The sequence below is a fragment of the Protopterus annectens genome, chromosome 6.part0, assembly GCF_019279795.1.
Source record: "Protopterus annectens isolate FY-2018-M chromosome 6.part0, PAN1.0, whole genome shotgun sequence".
In the NCBI taxonomy this organism is placed as follows: domain Eukaryota; kingdom Metazoa; phylum Chordata; order Ceratodontiformes; family Protopteridae; genus Protopterus; species Protopterus annectens.
The window spans coordinates 669641320-669662321 of record NC_056737.1 but is presented as its reverse complement, the minus strand read 5'-3'; the positions used below and the strand labels follow the sequence as shown (position 1 = coordinate 669662321).

General features: G+C 45.3%; 1 protein-coding gene across 4 annotated transcripts in view; it reads left to right on the top strand.

Moving 5' to 3' along the window:
- Positions 1-21002, top strand: part of AKT1 (AKT serine/threonine kinase 1) — a 1868331-nt gene that overhangs the window by 724071 nt on the left and 1123258 nt on the right. The gene's annotated exons all lie outside the window — the stretch shown is intronic.

Here is a 21002-nt window from a genome sequence, read left to right as displayed (position 1 = left end):
GTTGTGGATCACAGCCTATTGAACTATTATACAACAGGAAAAATTCTGGGTAGTCAAGGTTCAGTCCACCCTTCCCTTTCTTGTGAAGGATGATTGGACGTGCTCTATAGTTCTTCAGGATGCGTATTACCACATAAAGATGGGCAAGTGCTCCAGAAGATATCTCTGCTTCTGGCTAGGAGCCATTCATCATTACCAATTTCGAACACTGCCCTTCGGTCTCACCACAGCCCCCAGGGTGTTCACCAAAGGCATGGAAGTCGTAACAGATCACTTGAGACTGCGAGGATTCGGTGTTTCCATATCTAGACGACCAGCACCTCACCACCCCCTCCAGGCATCTACTGCTGTACACCACAGACTTTGTGCTACACCTCGCAAAGACTCCAGGCATTTCACTAAACAAGGAGAAGTTACAGTTGACTCCTACACAAGATCTAGAGTTTTTAGGAGCAAGATTGAATACAATTTATTATGTAGTCTCCCTTTCCCTCCACAGGCTGATGAAGCTGAGGTCACAAGTTCAAGCGATCATGTCCCAAAACAAAGTTCATGCTCTGCCTGGTGCTGCAGACTTTGAGGTCCATGGTAGCAACTGTAACCTTAGTACCCCTAGCAAGATATCACATGAGGCTGCTTTAGTGGCACTTTGTGTCAAAATGGTAGATTCTGATGGATCCCATGTCCCACCTAATACTGATAAATTGTTGCAAAAAGGATTTTGTCTTGATGGATGAAGCCAGAAGAAAATCTGTGGGGTCGCCTTTTTTCTCCCCCTCCATCCAAACCCATAGTGACCATGGACACTTTCAAGATCGGGTGAGGGGCCATTATCTGGGGAGGACTGTCCAAGGCACTTGGTCCCCGTAAGAGGCCAGTTTGCATATCAACATCCTAGAATTGAAGGCAGTGCTTTTAGTTTTGCAAGTGTTCCAGTCTGTCCTTCCTTCAGGGACAATTGCAATCCAATCAGACATGTTGGTAGTCTGGTATATCAACAAACAGAGGAACAAGATACTATCCCCATGTCGGGAAGTCCTAAGAATTTGGCAATGGGCTATTGTTTCCAACCACTTTCTGGTAGCAATGCATATCCTAGGGAAATCCAATGTGATTTCAGACAAGTTGAGCAGATGCATCCTGCTGCCTCACGAGTGGTCTCTCAACCACAACATAGTGATGAAGACTTTTCGTAATTGGGGCCAGCCGTGCTGCGATCTGTTTACCTGTCTGATAAATAACAAATGCAGCAGCTACTTTGCCCTAATTCCCCTTCACGAGGAGTCCCTGAGAGGCGCACTTCTACTCGATTGACCCCCAGGACTTCTTTATGGCTTTTCCCCTATTCCACTAATTCCCCAGTTTTTGAGGACAGCTCAAAGGTTGAGAAGCAAGACAATTCTCATTGCACCCTATTGGCCCCGTCAAGTCTGGTTCCCCTTTCTCTGGCCTTGTCTTGTTCACCACCCTTGGCTACTGAACCTGGCTCTGGACCTGTTATCTCACCCTCGGGGGTTGGCGCATCCCAATCTCCAAAATCTCAAGCAGTCAGCTTGGTATCTCCATTTCTTCTGGTTTCCCATACTGTCCACTAGAAAGCTTTACCAAAGCAAATGGAAAAGATTTTTGATTTGGGCTTCCTCAAACAACATAGATCCCCCTTCTCAGCACCAGTTGAATAAGGTCCTAGAATATTTAGTGACCTTATTTGAATGGGGAGCTTCTACTGCCACAATTAAAGTTCATTTAGCCGCTATTTCCAATTTTCATGACAGACTTGATGAACATTCCTTGATGTCTCATTGTTTATGCAAAATTTTTCCTAAAGGCACGTTACTTTAAAAAAAAAAAAAAAACATTCAAAGACCTTGTAGCGCCATGGGATTTGACCTTAGTCTTACAAAGTATGGTTCGACAGCCATTTGAGCCAGCAGCTACTTGCGACCTCAAGTTTTTGTCTTGGAAAACCCTCTTCCTGGTGGCTTTCACATCTACCAGGAGGATTTCCGAATTGCAAGCTTTGTGTGACGCATCCTTACATTATTTTTCACAAAGTGAGTGTCGTTAAGAACCAACCCGTCCTTCCTCCATAAAGTGGTGTCAGAATCTAATATTAACCAGTCTTTTTTCCAAATTTTCAAACAAAGGAGAATACTGCTTACGTCTGCTGGACGTCCACAGACAATTACATTTTTACCTGGACAGAGCAAAATCTTCTAGAAAATCGGAACAATTGTTTGTTTCCTTCTCAGGATCTGGATTGGGTAAACCGGTATCAAAAGTTACCTTATCAAGATGGCTTAGAGATTGTGTTACCTTTGTCTACATTCAGAGTAAACTCAAACCACCTGCTCTGGTTAGAGCGCATTCCACCAGATCTGTTCCCCCTTCAGCTGTCTTTCATTCCAAAGCCTCCATGGAAGAAATGTGTGCAGCTGCAACATGGGCCACTCCTCATACCTTTATCACTCATTACAAATTGATATACTCTCCAGGGGAAGAGCATCCTTTGGCTCTGTGGTACTCAGGAATATCCTTAATTAGGACCACCCAGGATCTAAAGTAGCTGGGGACTCTGTCCCATCTATCAAAAATGAATGAAGATAGACCACACAGATGGAACTTTATAGTAAGGACATAACTTCTTTTTCCCCCCCAGAACAAACTGAAAATATTTCATTTCAAAACTGAGCATAAGAAATTAAGTAAATTTAAAAATAAAATTAAGTCCTCCAAGGTTAAGTATGAACTGAAAATTGCCTGCCACATAGATGACCCCAGGGTTGCCAGATTTCCGACTGGCCAGATAGGGACAAAGTAAGTGAAGATTAAAAAAAAAAAAAAAAAAAAGTCTTCCACGTCCTTAATGCGGAGCATCACAGTTCCGCATTAAACAGAAGTCGCTCGGTGTTTATTTTTATAAATAAACACAGAGCTACTTCTGTTTAATGCGAAACATCGCAGTTCCGCATTACACAGAAGTAGCTCTGTTTTGCGATGTTTTGATTGGCCCGTATACCGGTATACGGGCCAATCAAAAATCGCTAAACATGGAGCTACTTATGTTTAATGCGGAACATCGCAGTTCCGCATTAAGCAGAAGTAGCTCTGTTTTGCGATGTTTTGATTGGCCCATATACCGGCATACGGGCCAATCAAAAATCGCTAACCACGGAGCTTCTTGTGTTTAATGCGGAACTTCTGCATTAAACACAAGAAGCTCCGTGTTTAGCGATTTTTGATTGGCCCGTATGCTGGTATACGGGCCAATCAAAAACAAAAAAACAAAGCAGAGGCTGCCTGGGATTTAAACCGGCAGTGCTGATCTCGGGATCAGGCTGCTGATCTCGGGACAGTCCTGCCCAAATAGGGACGTCTGGCAACCCTGGATGAACCCACACACACACACACACACAAAATTGATAGTTATTGGGGACTTGGTGCTTACATAGACAGCAGTGTTTTTATGTATGAACATTGTTTTTAGGAAAGTAGTTTATTGCCTTGTTTCTGGGCATTGCAGCGTGCCTTTTTGTAATGAATTGTAGCTTTAGATGGCATTTTATAGAGAAGGTGGGTGTCCAGAAAGCAAGGCTGCTGCTGTGTCATCTAGTTAAGCCATGCAAGTTTTGTATTGTATTAGAGGACGTTTGCTGTGGTAAAACAGTATTACAAATTTCTAATGTGACTAACTTTGCTGCTTAATAACATGTCGTCACACATCATGAAAACTGTTACTGTTCTGTTTCGTTGCTAGGTGCTGATTACTAGACACTACTGTCTAAACAGAATGGGCTGAGTGACTGAGGGAAGAAATGTAAAGTTTCTTTTACTTTCACTTTCAGTATGCAGATGTAGAAAATATGATAGAGTACTTGGGTAGTGATACTGCATCTTTCACTGCTTTTAAGTGTTCTGCCTCCCATTGTTTTTCAGTGTAATAGCAGGCATTTTATTTTTAGTGTAGTTTTATTTGTCCTCTTGTTTGTATTGTTTTGCTTGGTTTTGGTAATATAGGAGAACTGGTAAAGGTCTTGTTTTATGTGAATGCTGCTGTTGGCAGAATCAGAGTGACACACTGAATGGGGACTCTGGACAGATGTGCACCCACAAGCTCACACGCCCATACATGCGCACATACATTCATTCACAGTGCAGGTTGGAATGATCAGTGTTTGCCACCTTCCACTGTCTTTCAAGGCAATAGTTTTCTTAATTTTTAGGTTTAACCTTGTGAGTGTTTTGCGCTACCATCTTCTTTAATTGGCATTCAATGTGAATCCATGCTTTTGATGTTTGTATTCTCCTTTTTTCAAAAGTTTTTTTTTTTTTTTACTTGCAAGACCACTGAATTGTATTTGATGTCTTTTATGTAGTTATTCATATTGATTAACAGAATTTTTTTTACTGACCATTTTATATTGTATTTTATATTAGTTTGTTTCAAAATGTGTTCATTTTGTTTGCAGTTTTAACATGTAGGACATCATCTGCTGTTGATCAGATTATTGTGGTCAACAGCTGATCAGATTTCTCTTCATGCTATTGTTATTTTCTGAATTACATTGTTGCTGGAACAGTGCTGACACTCATGCAGGTATAGTGCAGTGGAATAGTTTTAACTTGTGTGTCCTTAGGGTTTATCTGAAGTTAGTTTGTTTGGCATGGGCACATGTTTAAGTAATATATAATATTCCTTAATATGTTATTAGTAGAAGTTGTTGTTGTCTTTCGGCTTATCCCAGTTAGGGGTCGCCACAGCGGAACTCCGGTCCGCTAATGTTTGGTAGTGGATTTTTACATGCCGAGTTACCAGCCCTGACGCACAACCTTCAACGAAGGCACGCCCATTCACGCATGCCGCCACACAAGACGCTCTAGCTAAGAATCGAACGGGACAACGTCTTGCTATGAGGCGACAACGCTACCATAGTAATATATTTAAAGAACACAGTGTCACTTGTAGTACAAGAACAGTGACTGCGTTACTGAAGTAATAAGGTTATCTTAATTTACATTTCAGCTCACAGTCCAAAGTGAGCAGAAGATATAAGACTATAATCAGGTCAGCATGCATAACCAGTTTGTGTTGAAGTGGATTCCAAGAAATTCACTTGAGAGATGTGTTTTTTGAAATCTGTTTCAAAATCACATAAACTGGAGTTATGGTTGGCATTCTGATGATAATTCATATTTTATGGTGCTTTTTAGGTGCAGCAAGAAGTTATGGATGTTCATCGTGCATACAGCTGCAGTCATAACAGATGGGTTATCCTGCCGTCAGGCGGGTCCTCGGTTGGCCGAATTCCAAAGTCTAGGTCTGGCGTCAGTTGTCGTCACTTCTTCCCTGACGTCAGTGCGGCAGGGGTATAAAAAAACCAGCCAACGCCATCTTCTTCAGTCTTTCTTGCTGCGCGGTGCCCGAAGCAGAAGCAGTTCGCAATTGCCGGTTGACCAGCTCCTGAGATTTACGAAAATATTTCAGCCGAAGTATTCTTGAAAGCTAAGTACCCCGTTGGGGAAACTTTTCTTGCCTCAGACCGATGTCAGACAAAGTTAATAATTGCATTTCATGTGGGAAGCAAATACCGCATAAGGATTTCCATTCTTTCTGTATTCCTTGCTTAGGCCCAGACCATGACGTCTCGGCCTGCCGTTTTTGTGCTAGATTCAACAAACGCACTATTAAGCATCGGGCGGAGTTCGCCCAACACTATTTTGGTAAAAAATTTAATCACATTATGTCGTCGGATACTCCGACTCCAGTTTTGAGTAAAAGACGTAAAGATAAGGACCGACATACAAGGTCCGCAACTTCTATCGACACCACGCTAAAGCCGACTACTGCTGCTCCAGTTCTCAGCGAGGCACCTACGCAGCCCCTGTGTACCGATGATGCTTCTTTAGCGGTGTCTTCTGTGCCCGAGGTCGCAGGCTCCTCGGCTCCCATTCCGACTACAGATACCGACGCCACTCTTGGCGGGGAAACTCAGAGTTTAGACAGGCCTGCCACTTCTCAGGGTGTTTTCAGGCCTTCCTCCTTTTCCATTAAGGCTTTCACAAAATCTAAAGCAGCCATGAAAACTAAAAAACAAGGTCCGCAGACCCCCTCTCAAGGCCCCATGCCTAAAAAACAGATGCTCAAAATGGCTGAGGATTTGAATACTCTTATCAGGGGTTCTCAACCCCCTCGGACAAAAGGCCCAGATTGGAGGAAGACTACCCTTCCCCAGATCAAGCCTCTATTACCTCAGAACATTCTGAGGACCAGGAATATTCATATTCCCCTTTTGAAGACTCTGATGCTGAGGAGTCCATTCCCTCGGTCTCCCCCCCTGAGGACTATTCTTTTGGGGAAACCCTACATACCTTGAGGGAACACTTTCACTGGGAAGGCCAAGATTACTCAGATTCCAAGAAAAGGCTCAGGGATTTTCTCTTGCTTCCCCAGCACAGGCCTCTGGCTATCCCTCCTGTCTTGGATATATTAGATGATGTGTACACAGAAGCCAGCCTCAACCCAGATTCTTTACCTCCAGCTCCTGTTAAACCTGACTGGTATTACCGGGTTCCTGATTCACACCAGTTCCTATACAAAAGCCATGCTGCTGACCCAGAAACTATTTCACAGGGTCCCAAGGAAATTAAGGCCTCTACTGCTAAAAACCCATTACCTTCAGAGAGAGATTCCAGAGCTTTAGAAAGGTGGGGGAAAAAGGTGTACACCTCGGCCACTTTAACCATGAGGCCATTAAACTGTCAGTTCCATATGTTAAAGTATCAACAGTTTTTGTTATCTCAGTTGAAAAGCAAAATGACACAACCTGAGCAACCAGATTTAAAGGAGTTGCTGGATTTATTGCATAGTGCAGAGCAAGTGGGTAAACATACCTTGCAGTGTGGTTTTGATGCTTTAGAGGCCTCATGTAGAGCTGCTGTTACAGGGTCTGTCATACGTAGACATGCTTGGCTCAAAGAGCAAACCTTACCAGATCATGTCAAAGCTAAATTACTAAATGCACCTCTTCAAAAAGATGTATTGTTTGGTGTTAAAGCTGAGGAGGTACTAAAGAAAATGGAGGAAAAGGCAAGATCAATGCAAACAGTGAAAGATTTCCTACAGGTACAACCTCCACGTTTCAGCAGAAACTGGCCTTCAAAGGTCCTTTCCAGCCACGGACAGACCTCAAAGAGGCAGATACAGGCGCCCGAGGGGTAGAGGGCAATCTCAAGGATCATTCAGAGCCAGACAATGGCAAGCACCTACACCAAGAGGTGGAGAAGATAGATCACAGTCATTCAGAAAGCAGACGCAATGACTTTCCCCTTTGCATGCCAAGCAAAGCTTTAATGGCAGCACCTTTAGGCGGAAAACTGGCATTATTTTCAAAAAATTGGCATATTGTCACAAAAGACAAATGGATCCTGGACATTATAGACAGAGGCTACAGATTCCACTTTCACACCCTTCCAAAAATGAGAGGTATGCCAAACCTACCACAAAATCAAAGGGCAGAGGCACAAAAACAAATTTCAGCTCTCATGGACATGAAAGCTATTCAAGAGGTACCTGCAAAAGAACAGGGTCAAGGTTTTTATTCCAGACTATTCCTGGTACCAAGGAAGGACAAAGATTGGAGACCTATTTTAGACCTATCCATCCTAAACACATATTTACTCGTACCAAAATTCAAGATGCTCACATTACAGCAGCTTCTTCCCATGCTGGGCAAGGAGTCTTGGCTGGTAACATTGGACCTCAAGGAGGCATACCTGCATGTCCCTATCAGACAAGATTGCAGAAGATACCTCTGATTTCTTGCAGGTTCAACCCATTATCAATTCTCTGCATTGCCCTTTGGCTTATCTACTGCCAGAGTGTTTACGAAATGCCTGGCATCAGTAATTGCCTTCTGCAGACTTCAAGGGATACAAATATACCCATATCTGGACGACTGCCTGATCCAAGCGGACAGCAAGCACATACTTCTGAAACACTTGGCGTTTGTAATAAAATTGTTGAACTTTCTGGGATACACAGTCAACAAAAAGAAATCAAAACTAATACCCTCTCAAACAATAATTTTCCTGGGTACCAGCTTTAATACAAACACCCAGATGGCCTACCTCACGCCAGAGAAGCAAGGGCAACTATCTCAATACTTCAGCAAAATGGCAACCTTCCCCAGGCTAACTGCAAGGAAAGTCCTGCAGGCTCTGGGATTCATGGCATCTTGCATCCTGCTGATCCCATGTGCAAAGCTGCATATGAGGAAACTTCAATGGTACCTAAAAAACGTATGGTCTCAACACAGCCACAGTTTGGAAACAATTATACCACTCATTCCATGTCTTCAAAAGGAATTTCTGTGGTGGGCTCAAGCATGCCAAAGAAACATAGGTCTCCCCTTCTGCATGCCTTAAGCTAAACAAATCATCACAACAGACGCCTCGGACTACGCCTAGGGGGCGCACATGACAGATCAGTGCATTCAGGGCAAATGGTCCCAAAAAGAGAAGCACCTACACATCAATCAAAAGGAAATGCTAGCAGTACAAAATGCTGTTATGGCCTTCAAAGACCTACTGCATCCAGGCCAGCTATTGATAAGGACAGACAACACCACAGTGATGTGGTACATAAAAAACAGGGAGGAACTCATTCATACCCCCTGTGCAGACTAGCCATGTCCCTTTGGAACACGGCTCTGGAATTGCAAATCCAACTTCAAGCACAATTCCTGCCAGGGAAGGAAAACACACTGGCAGACAGCCTAAGCAGAAATATGACAGATCCACATGAATGGAAGTTGCATCCTCAAGTTTTCGCAAAGATAACTCGGGCATGGGGACAGCCAGACATAGATCTCTTTGCTACCCACAGAAATTACCAACTGAAAAAATTTTGCTCAAGGACCTATCATCCACAGACCTGGAAAGTGGACGCACTTTCTTTCAATTGGACAACATTGACAGTCTATGCCTTTCCACCTCTTCCTCTGCTGCCCAAAGTTCTATTAAAAGCCAGAGCAGAGAGGCCAGACATGATTCTCATTGCTCCAGATTGGCCAAGACAACACTGGTATCCACTCCTGAAGAGCCTGACGCATTCCCCACCATGATCCTTCCTCTAGTGCCTCTTCTGTTGTCCCAGCACAACTTCAAAACTCTTCACAGTCAGCTGAAAACCCTCAATCTAGCCGCATGGAGGATCCCTTGATTTCCCAACAGACCCTCCTCTCCAAGGAGGTGCAGGATGTCATCTTGGAGGCCAAAAGACCTTCTACTAGAAAAGCCTACTCCGCCAAATGGAAACTGTTTTGTGCCTGGAATCAGAAAAAGGGCCAGAATCCTTGGGTAATAAATTTACCTCAAATATTACAGTACCTAGCTGAGATGTTAAACAGTGGACTTTCCTTCTCCTCCATCAAGATCCACGCTTCAGCCATTTCTGCACAATACAACACAGATCCTCCTTTATTCTCTCATCCTCTTAAGACAGTTCCTCAGAGGGGCTAAGAATATAAAACCCCCAAGGAAACCACCAGTACCTGCTTGGGACCTCAACTTCATTTTGGAAAAACTGACCCTGCCTCCATTTGAGCCAGCTGCTTCAACAGAACTGCAATATTTGTCATGGAAAACGGCCTTCCTTCTGGCTATCACCTCAGCACGCAGGGTTTCGGAACTACAGGCCCTCATGGCTGTGCAACCTTTCATCATTTTCCATCAGGACAGAGTTTCCTTACGAACCAACCCTTCCTTTATGCCAAAGGTAGTATCCAGTGTAGCCTTGAATCAGACTATCCACTTACCTACCTTTTATCCTAACCCACAAAACAAAGGGGAAAGACTACTACATTCCTTGGACATTCACAGACAACTTCGTTATTATTTGGACAGGACAAAGCCATTCAGAAAGTCCGAGCAACTCTTTGTGTCCTATGCTACAGGTGCTCAAGGAAAGGCTATCTCCAAACAGACAATCTCAAAATGGATAGCCCACTGCATACGCTTTTGTTACTCATTTCATGGAAAAACTGTGCCTTCAAGCATCAGATCCCACTCCACAAGGGCCACAGCTACCTCTGCAGCTTTCCTCAGGGGGGTTCCTACCAAGGACATTTTGGAAGCAGCCACTTGGAGTTCTGTGCACACTTTCTCCAAGCACTATCACCTTCCACTTTACTCTAAATCTAGAGCGGGCTTTGCCACAGCAGTCTTGCAGGGCATCCTTGCTCCTCCTAGTTCCACTTAGTGCCTGCCACCCCTTTTTAGCTTTGGGATTCTACCCATCTGTTATGACTGCAGCTGTATGCACAATGAACATAGTGCAGTTTTGTACCTACCATAAATGTAGATGTTCGAGTGCTAATACAGCTGCAGTCCAGGTTTCCCTCCCTCCATCCCCTCTTGGGACAGGCCTTATGACAAACACCTTCTCATACAACCTGATTGGGGTATTCTTTTATGGTGTATTTGCTTGCAAACTACTGTTTTTTGATTATTTTACATTGCATTATTACATAAGTTTATGTTTTGCCTTCCTTCTGGGGGCACCTGACATCTGGGGCAAGAAAAACTGAAGAAGATGGCGTCGGCTGGTTCTTATACCCCTGCCGCACTGACGTCAGGGAAGACGCGACGACAACCGACGCCGGACCTAGACTTTGGAATTCGGCCGACCGAGGACCCGCCTGATGGCAGGATAACCCATCTGTTATGACTGCAGCTGTATTAGCACTCGAAAATCTACATTTATGGTAGGTACAAAACTGTACTTTAAGAAGACTGTGGGCCATTACAAGTAGTGCCCTCTTTTCCCATGTCATCTTTTATAAACACTTGTCATGTTCGTAAGGCAAGATGTTCTTTGTGTTTCACTGTTGCAGTCATCACACTTGGGTTATCCTGCCAGGGGTAGCCCTCAGTTGGCCCAAAGACCAGAGGCTTAGTATTTCTGCATTGGTTGCTGTCACTCCAGGACTGACATCAGGTCATCAGTGGTATAAAATCAGGCAGCCGAAGCCATTACATCAGTCTTTCTTGCCGAGGAGCCCGAAGCAGAAGCAGTTTGCATGAGTGCCAGTCGGCTGCTACCTGAGTTTTCGTTTCCGAATTGAAGTTGAAGTCTTCTAAAGCTAAGTACCCTGTTGGGGATCTTTTTCCTTGCTCTTACCGATGTCAGAAAAAGTTAACAATTGTCTCGTCTGTGGAAAGCAAATACCACACCGAGATTTCCATTCTTACTGCGTCACCTGTTTAGGCCCAGACCACGACATCCCTCGTGGTCATTTTTGTGCTTTGTTCAATGCCAGAACTATACATCATTGAGCCCTTATTGTAGTTTAATATTTTTGCTCTCAGTCCTTGTATTCTGATATGGCTTCGGTAAGCCATCAGACTACCGATCTTCTGAAAAAACTTAAGGATAAAGACAGAGACAGACCGCACAGGTCCAAAACTGCCGAAGACTCTTCCATTAAGCTAGTAGTCAGTTCTCTGGTCCTCAAGTGAGGCGTTTTCACAGCCCCTGATGCCCACTTATGTGGATTCGCAGGCCGCTACCGAGACCCTTTCGGAGTCCGGTATGCCGCGAGACTCTTCTTCGACTAAGGATCATGTGGATGTCTCTACCTTGGATGGGTCCAGAGCCGCTGAGCAGGTACCGGCTTCTGAGGAAGTTCTTCGCACTACCGATACTCTACACAAACTGATGACTTCTTTTGCATCTTCAGTTTTTTCTAAAACTACCGAGTTTCTAATGCCCAGGGTAGGAACTACGCCTAAAAAATGACGACCCAAGCTCAGGCACCTGTTTCTATGCCTCAATCTCAAATGCTTAAAATGGTGGAAGACCTTGTTATGCTTATTAGGGGAAGCCAGGCTTACCCCTTCCAGAAGAAAGAGACTTGTCCCCAGTAGTTTTATCTGAACGGGAGTCCGATGACTCTGAGGTTTCTGAATATGAAGACATGCAACTCCTCCCTGCTTATGAGGATTCTGATACAGAGGAATCCATTCCTTCTGTCTCTCCTCCCAAGGATTTTTCATTTGTTGAAACCCTACGTACTTTAAGGGAGCATTTCCAACGGGAATGTCAGGACTGTCCTCAGTCAGAAAAGAGGCTCAGGGAATTCTTAGATTTACCACGGCACAGACCGTTAGCCATTCTTCCTGTCTTGAATGTTGTGAATGATGTTTTTATGGAATCCAGTTTGACTCCTGACACCCTTCCTCCTGCTCCCAGGAAAGCTGACGGGTACTACAGAGTCCCTGACTCTCACAAATTCCTTTTCAGAAATTCTACTGCTGACCCAGAGGTTATCTCCCAAGGACCTAAAGGAATTAAAGCAACATCAGCTAAGAATCCCATCCCCTCAGACAGGGATTCCCGAGCTTTTGACAGATGGGGCAAAAAAATATACACCTCTGCAACTCTTGCTATTAGAGCACTAAATTGTCAATTCCACATGCTGAAATATCAGCAACGTACCATGGAACTCCTCAAACAAAAAATATCTTCCTTTCCTGCTTGTGGAGAAAATAAAGAATTACAAGAGCTTATGCATTCTGCAAGCCAAGTTACTAAGCACACTTTGCAATGTGGCTTTTGACGCCCTAGAAGCATCTTGCAGAGCAACGGTCACTGGTTCTGTCCTTAGCCAGACCATGTCAAATCAAAGTTATTGGACGCACCATTGAACAAAGACAGTTTGTTCGACACCAAGGCAGAAGAGGTTTTAACAAAGATGGAAGAAAAAACTAAATCTATGCAGACAGTCTTTTTACAGGTCCAGCCTCCGAGGTTCAGTAGGCATTGCCCCTCCAAGCACTGGTCCTTTCCAGGCCAGCTCACCCAAGACCCAGGGGAAGCAGACCCCCCCCCCCAGATAACAGTCCCAAGGAATGCAGAGATCTAAGCAATGGAGGTTCCTCCTCTTCAAAAATAGGGAGTGCTAAGCCCACCCCCTTATGGTAAGAACTCACAATGACTTTACACCTCCACTCCTTACCTCTGCTCACATGCTTGTTGCCCCTAGGAGGAAAACTCTCCTTCCATGCAAACAACTGGGCCTCTATTACCAACGACTGATGGGTCCTCAACATAGTGTCCCAGGGATACATATTTTATTTCCACACTCTGCCAACCACAAAAGGGTTCCCATATCTTCCTCCAAACCAATGGGCAGAGGCCAAGAAGCAGGTCCATTCCCTGCTCTCCATGAGGGCAATACAGAATATTCCTGCAGACCAGATAGGCCAAGGTTTCTATTCCAGACTCTTCTTGGTACCTAGAAAAGGGGGCACCTGGCACCCAAACCTCGATCTATCCATTCTAAACACCTTTCTGGTGATACCAAAATTCAGAATGCTCACCCTCCAGTAGCTTCTTCCTGTGCTTTCCAAGGATGCTTGGTTAGCCACCCTAGACCTAAAAGAGGTTTACCTACACATCCCAATCAGGGAATCTTGCAGTTAATATCTACGTTTTAGGGCAGGATCTATGCATTTTCAGTTCTCTTCACTTCCCTTTGGCTTATCCACTGCTCCCAGAGTTTTCACAAAATGCCTGGCTCCGACTATTACTTTTTTCAGACAAAGAAATATTCAGATTTACCCCCTACTGAGATGATTGCCTGATTCAGGCAGACCGGAAAGCTGTTAAGCACTTGACCTTTGTAAAGGACCTACTGACCTCCCAGGGGTATACTATCAACGAAAAGAAATCAAAACTAGTCCCCACACAAAAAATTGTATTTCTGGGAGCAAGCCTGGACACAGCATCCCAGATGGCATTCCTTACTCCAGAAAAACAAGCCCGTCTGACAGGCTGTGTCTGTCAACTAGCCACCAGGATCCAGTTATCTGCAAGGAAAATCCAGCAAGCTGTAGGGTTCATGGCCTCCTGCATTCTACTCATTCCATATGAGGAAACTGTAATGGTACCTAAAAAGCCTTTGGTGTCAACACTCTCAAGACCTGAAAACTATCATACCTATGATACCCTGTCTAAGGAAAGATTTTCTTTGGTGGGCAGCAGCATGCAACCACAACAAGGGGCTTCCCTTCTCACAACCCTATGCTGCCCAGACCCTCACCACAGATGCATCAGACTTATGCCTGGGGTGCACACCTGGATGGCAGGTACATTCAGGGCCATTGGAGCCCAAATCAAATACATCTGCACATCAGCCAAAAAGAGATGCTAGCTGTTCAGCACACCCTGACAGCTTTCAGACCTGTACTCTCCCCGGGGCCTCTAGTGATCAAAACAGACAACACCACAGCAAGCAGGGAGGGGACTCACTCTTATCCTCTCTGCAGGCTCGCCATGACCCTTTGGCATACGGCCTCACCCATGCAAATACACCTGCTAGCACAATTCCTGCCAGGCTCCCTAAACTCTACGGCAGACAACTTATGCAGAAACCTGCTAGACCACAGAACCTTCAACCTTGTAACCCAGAAATGGGGCACCCAAAAGTTGGACCTCTTTGCCTCCCACTCCAATCATCAGCTCAGCAAGTTCTGCACCAGGGAACCTCACAGCAAGGCCTGGAGAGTGGCTGCTGTATCCTTCCAATGGGTAAACTTCTCAATCTATGCATTTCCCCCTATACCACTCATTTCAGGGGTACTGCTCAAAATCAGGGAGGAAAAACAAGGGCAATCTTGATTGCCCCAGACTGGCCACTCGAGCACTGGTACCCACTGCTGCACAGCCTGTCGCCCCTGCCACCATGGCACCTTCCTGAGATCCCACCACTCCTGACCCAGAAGAATAGAGAATTCATGCATCCACAATTGCGGACCCTGAACCTGGCAGCCTGGCTTATGCCCTGACCTCTCCTCTAGCTACCAGCCTAAGCAAACAAGTCCTGGAATGTTATACGGGAGGCCAGACACCCCAGCACTAGAAAATCCTATGCTGACAAGTGGAAAAGGTTTTGCACCTGGATCCAGGCTAAGGGAGCCGAAACAGGACAGCCTTCCCTACCTCTCATCCTGGATTACCTAGCAGACCTACTACACAGGGGTCATTCCTTCTTTTCTATTAAAACTCATGCCTCTGCCATCTCTGCTCATTACTGCACAGAGCCACCTCTCTTCTCACATACTCTCATCAAGCAGTTACTAAGAGAGGCTAACAACTTAAGGCCACCCAGAAGAGCTCCTACCCCAGCTTGGGACCTTAACTTTGTGTTGGAAAAGCTCACACTACCCCCCTTTGAGCCTGCAGCTTCAGCAGAGTTAAAATTTCTCTCTTGGAAAACAGCCTTGCTTCTGACCGTCACTTCATCTAGAAGAGTTTGAGGTACAAGCACTCATGGCTGTAGAGGCCTTAATCTTTTTCCATGCTGACAGGGTCTCCCTCAGGACTAACCCATCCTTCATGACTAAAGTGGTCTCCAGTGTGGCTCTCAACCATTCCATTCATTTGCCCACCTTTTTCCCTAACCCACAAAACAAGGGGAAAGGATTTTACACTCTGTAGATGTGCACAGACAGCTCAGATTCTAACTGGATAGGACTAAAACTTTTAGAAAAACTGACCAATTGCTAGTCAGCTTCGCAGCAGGGACAGAGGGCAAGGCCCATATCCAAACAATCTCCAAATGGATAGCAGTCTACATCCATTTCTGCTACAAACAGCACGGGAAACCACCCCCAAAGGGGTCAGGACACATATTTCACCCGGGCAGCCTCCACCTCTGCAGCTTTTCCTCAGAGAGGTCCCCACCAGGGACATCCTGGAGGCTGCAACATGGACTTCTGTTCATACCTTGACCAAGCATTACCACCTGCCTATCGTCTCCAAATCCAGGGCAGGCTTTGCCACCGCAGTCTTGCAGGGCATCCTAGCCAGTCCCCAATTTTCTTGACTGCCTCCACCCTTTTCTTCAGCTTTGGGAATCAACCCAAGTGTGATGACTGCAACAGTGAAACACGAAGAACATAGTACAGATGTTATTCGTGTTTCACTGTTGCAGTCATCAGACTTGGGTTATCTGCCTGCAGGTAGCCCTCAGTCAGCCCAAATACCAGAGTCTTGGGATTTCTGCGTCGGATGCTGTCGCCTCTTCCATGATGTCTGGTCGTTAGAGGTATAAAACATGTAGCCGACATCATTACATTAGTCTTTCATATCGAGAAGGAGCCCAAAGAGGAAACGGTTCGCAAGGCCGGTCAGCCGCTACCTGAAATTTTAGTTTTTTTGAGTTTCAACCCTGAAGTCTTCTAAAGCTAAGTATCCCATTGGGGATTCTTTTTTCTTGCTCTAACCGATGTCAGAAAAATTTAACAATTGTTTTGCCTGTGGAAAGCAAATACCTCAGAGATTTTCATTCTTACTGCGCCACCTGTTTAGGCCCAGACCATGACGTCCTTCGCTGTCGGTTTTGTGCCTTGTTTAATGCCTGAACCATTCGTCGTCAGGCTATTTTTTGTAGTTAAATTCTTTAGCTCTTGTTCTCTGTATTCCGAAATGGCTTTGGTAAGCCATCTGACTACCGATCTTACGAAAAAGGACAGAGACAGACCGCATAGGTCAAAAACTGCCAACGACGCTTCCGTTAAGCTAGTCGCCAGTCCGCCGGTACTCGGTGAGGCACCTTTGCCAGCCCCTGATGCTCGCTTCTACAGATTTGCAGGCCTCTGCTGAGACCCATTCGGAGTCCGGTATGCCACAAGTTGCTTCTTCGACTATGGAACCTGCGGATGTCTCTACCTTGGATGGGTCTGGAGCCGCTCTGCAGGCAGTGGCTTCTGAGGGTGTATTCCAATCTACCTATATTCATATTAAACAGACAACTTCATTTTCAACTAAAACTACCGCGTTTCTCAGGCCCATGGTTCACACTACACCTAGAAAACCGACATCCAAAGCGCATGCTCAAGTTCCCATGCCACAAAAACAAATGCTTAGAATGACTGAAGACCTTATTACTCTTAATTAGGGGAAGCCAGCCTTCCCCTGTTAAAAGACAAAGAGGAGGATTTTTCTTTTGGTGAAACTTTGCATACCTTAAGAGAGCATTTTCACTGGGAATGCCAGGACTATCCTCAGTCCAAAAAGAGACTTAAGGAATTTTTAGATTTGCCTCAGCAAAGGCCTCTAGAGTTGTCCCCTGTCCTGGATATTGTAGATGTCTTCATGGAGTCCAGTCTTACTCCTGACACTTTACCACTAGCTCCTAGAAAACCTGACAGGTACTACAGAGTACCTGACTCTCACAAATTTCTCTTTAAGAATCCTACTCCGGATCCAGAGACCATTTCCCAGGGACCTAAAGGCATTAAGGCTACTACAGCCAAAAACCCTACCCCTTCAGACAGAGATTCTAGAGCTTTAGACTGATAGGGTAAGAAGGTATATACCTCTGCAACTCTTGCCATGAGAGCTTTGAATTGCCAGATTCACATGAAGTACCAGCAACATGTTATGGAACTAATTAAACAAATAATGGTGTTACTTCCAGATTAAGAAAATAAAGATTCACAAGAGTTAATGCATCTTGCAAACCAAGTTAGTAAGCATACTTTGCAGTGTGGGTTTGATGCCTTAGAAACATCTTGCAGGGCTGCTGTCACTGGGTCTGTACTGAGAAGGCATGCTTGGCTAAAGGAACAAGTCTTGCCAGTCTATATCAAAGCAAAATTGCTAGATGCTCCATTAAATCATTGGCACAAAAGCAGAATAAGTTCTTAAAAAGATGGAAGAAAAAGCTATGTCTATGCAAACCGTCAAAGATTTCTTACAGGTGTAGCCACCTAGATTCAGTAGGCTTTGGCCTTCAGAAAAATGGTCCTTTCCAGTCCCTCTTAGGCCTTCTCAGTCCAAACCCAGGGGAAACAGACCACCAAGACTACAGTCTCAGGGTATGCAGAGATCTAAACAATGGAGTTGTTTCCACCTTAAAACCAGAGAGTGGTAAGCCACCCCTTTATGGGAAAAGTTCATAATGACTTTCCAATTATCCTTCCCAACCATGCCCAACTAATTGCACCCCTAGGAGGAAAACTCGCCGTTCATGCAAAAAACTGGATGTCCATTACTCAGGACTGTTGGGTTGTAAACATTGTATCCCAGGGATACAGATTCTACTTCCACTCACTGCCAACCCCAAGCGGGTTGCCAGACCTTCCTCCAAACCATTGGGCAGAGGCTCAAAAGCAAGTACTTTCCCTTCTCCATATCAGGGCTGTTCAACCTGTTCCAGTAGAATAAAGGGGACAGGGTTTCTACTCCAGACTGTTCCTGGTGCCCATAAAAGAGAGCTCTTGGCATCCTATGCTAGATATATCAATTCTCAACACCTTTCTGGTGGTCCCAAAATTCAAAATGCTTACACTGCAACAGCTGCTTCCTATGCTAGCCAAGGATGCCTGGTTAGTCACCCTAGACGTAAAAGAAGCTTATCTGCACATCCCCATAAGGGAGTCTTGCAGGAAATATCTAAATTTCAGGGCAGGCTCTGTACACCATCAGTTCTCTCGACTTGCCTTTGACTTATCTACTGCTCCCAGAGTATTCGCAAAATGCCTGGCTCCAGCTATTGCATACTGCAGGCAGAGAAATATTCAAATTTACCCATACTTGGACGATTGCCTGAATGGGGCAGACAGGAATTGCTACTTCAGCACCTGGCATTTGTAAAAAGACTTGTAACTTCACTGGAATACGCCATCACTGAAAAGAAATCACAACTGGTGCCCAGCCAACAAATTGTATTCCTGGGAGCAAGCTTGAACACAACTTCCCAGATGGCATTCCTCACTCCAGAAAAGCAGGTCCATTTGGCAAACTATTTCAAATTAATAGCCACCAAAACCCAGCTATCTGCAAGGAAAATACTGCAAGCCCTACGGTTCATGGCCTCATGCATTCTGCTAATTCCATATGCAAGACTGCATATGAGGAAACTTCAGTGGTACTTAAAAAGTCTCTGGTGTCAACATTCTCAGGACCTGGAAACTGTGATTCCTATTATACCTTGTCTAAGGGCAGAGTTCCTTTGGTGGGCAGAAGCATGCAACCACAAGAGACTTCCTTTCACTCAACCCCTCGCTGCCCAAACCCTGACAACAGACACATCAGACTATGCATGGGGGGCTCACATGGCAGGCAAATGCATTCAAGGCAAATAGAGCCCAGAACAAATTCCCCTGCATATCAGTCGAAAAGAGATGCTAGCTGTACAGAATGCTCTGACAGCCTTCAAATACCTTATCCTTCTAGGACAGCTCCTGATAAAGACAGACAACACCACAGTTATATGGTACATAAACAAGCAGGGCGGAACTCTTTTTACCCACTCTGCAGCTTAGCCATGGCTCTGTGGAACACAGCCTTGAGCAACCAAGTGCACCTACAAGCTCAATTCCTGCCAGGCAAGCAAAATTCACTGGCAGACTTTAACAGAAATCTACTGGACCCTCATGAGTGGAAACTGGAACCCAACTCATTCAAGCTTCTAACCCAGAGGTGGGGAACACCAGAGGTGGACCTTTTTGCCTCCACCCAAAACCGCACATTTTGCACCAGGAACCCTCAGCAGAGCCTGAAGGTGGATGCCCTATCCTTTACATGGGAAAACTTCTCAATTTATGCCTTTCCTCCTCTGCCTCTCCTCTCAAAAGTACTACTCAAGATCAAACAGGACAGGCCAAGGGCAATCCTTATCGCACCAGACTGGCCACACCAGCACTGGTACCCACTCCTACGCAGTCTGACAGCAGTGCCACCCTGGCACCTACATCGGACACCTTCCCTGCTGTCTCAGCAGGAGGGACAGATTTTGCATCCACAGCTGCAAACCCTAAACCTTGCAGCCTGGCTTATCCCTTGAATACACCACCACCACCCCACAGCAAACAGGTGCTGGATGTCATCCTTGAGGCCAGAAGGCCTAGCACTAGGAAATCCTATGCTGAAAAGTGGAAAAGATATTGTTCTTGGAGTCCGTCTCAAGGAAAGGACACAGCTGTGCCCACCTTACCTCAAATCCTTGATTACCTTGCAGAGCTGCTCCACAGAGGCCTAACCTTCTCATCCATTAAGGTTCATGCCTCTGCCATCTCAGCTCATTATAATACTGAGCCACCTGTCTTTTCTCACCCTCTCATCAAACAGTTCCTGAGAGAAGCTAACAATTTAAGGCCCCCTAGGAGAGCTCCCACCCTGGCCTGGGACCTTAACTTTGTACTGGAGAAGCTCACCCTTCCCCCTTTTGAACCTGCTGCTTCAGCAGAGTTAAAATTCCTCTCTTGGAAAACAGCCTTACTTCTAGCTATTACTTCAGCAAGAAGAATGTTTGAGTTACAGGCACTGATGGCGGTGGAGCCCTTCATTATTTTCCATGCCGACAGGGTTTCCCTCAGGACTAACCCTTCCTTTATGCCCAAGTGTGGCTTTAAACCAATCCATCCATTTGCCTACTTTTTCCCTAATCCTCAGAATAAAGGGGAAAGGATCCTGCACTCCTTGGACGTGCACAGACAGCTCAGGTTCTACCTTAACAGGACTAAGCCTTTTAGAAAATCTGACCAGCTGCTAGTCAGCTTTGCTACAGGGGCAGAGGGCAAGGCCATTTCGAAGCAAACCATTTCCAAATGGATAGCACACTGCATTTATTTCTGCTACAAGCACATTGGAAAACCTACCCCACTGGGGATCCAAACTCATTCCTCTAGAGCTACTTCAACCTCTACAGCATTTCTCGGGGGAGTCCCTACCAGGGACATCCTGGAAGCTGCAACCTGGAGTTCTGTACACACCTTCACCAAGCATTACCACTTACCTATTTTTTGTAAATCCAGAGCTGGATTTGCTACAGCAGTCTTACAGGGCCTGCTAGCCAGCCCTAACACTTCTTGACTGCCTCCACCCTTCCTCTGCTTTGGGAATCAACCCAAGTGTAATGACTGCAACAGTGAAACATGAAGAACATAGTAAGTTGTGTGCACTTACCATAAATGTAGATGTTCGAGTGTATTCA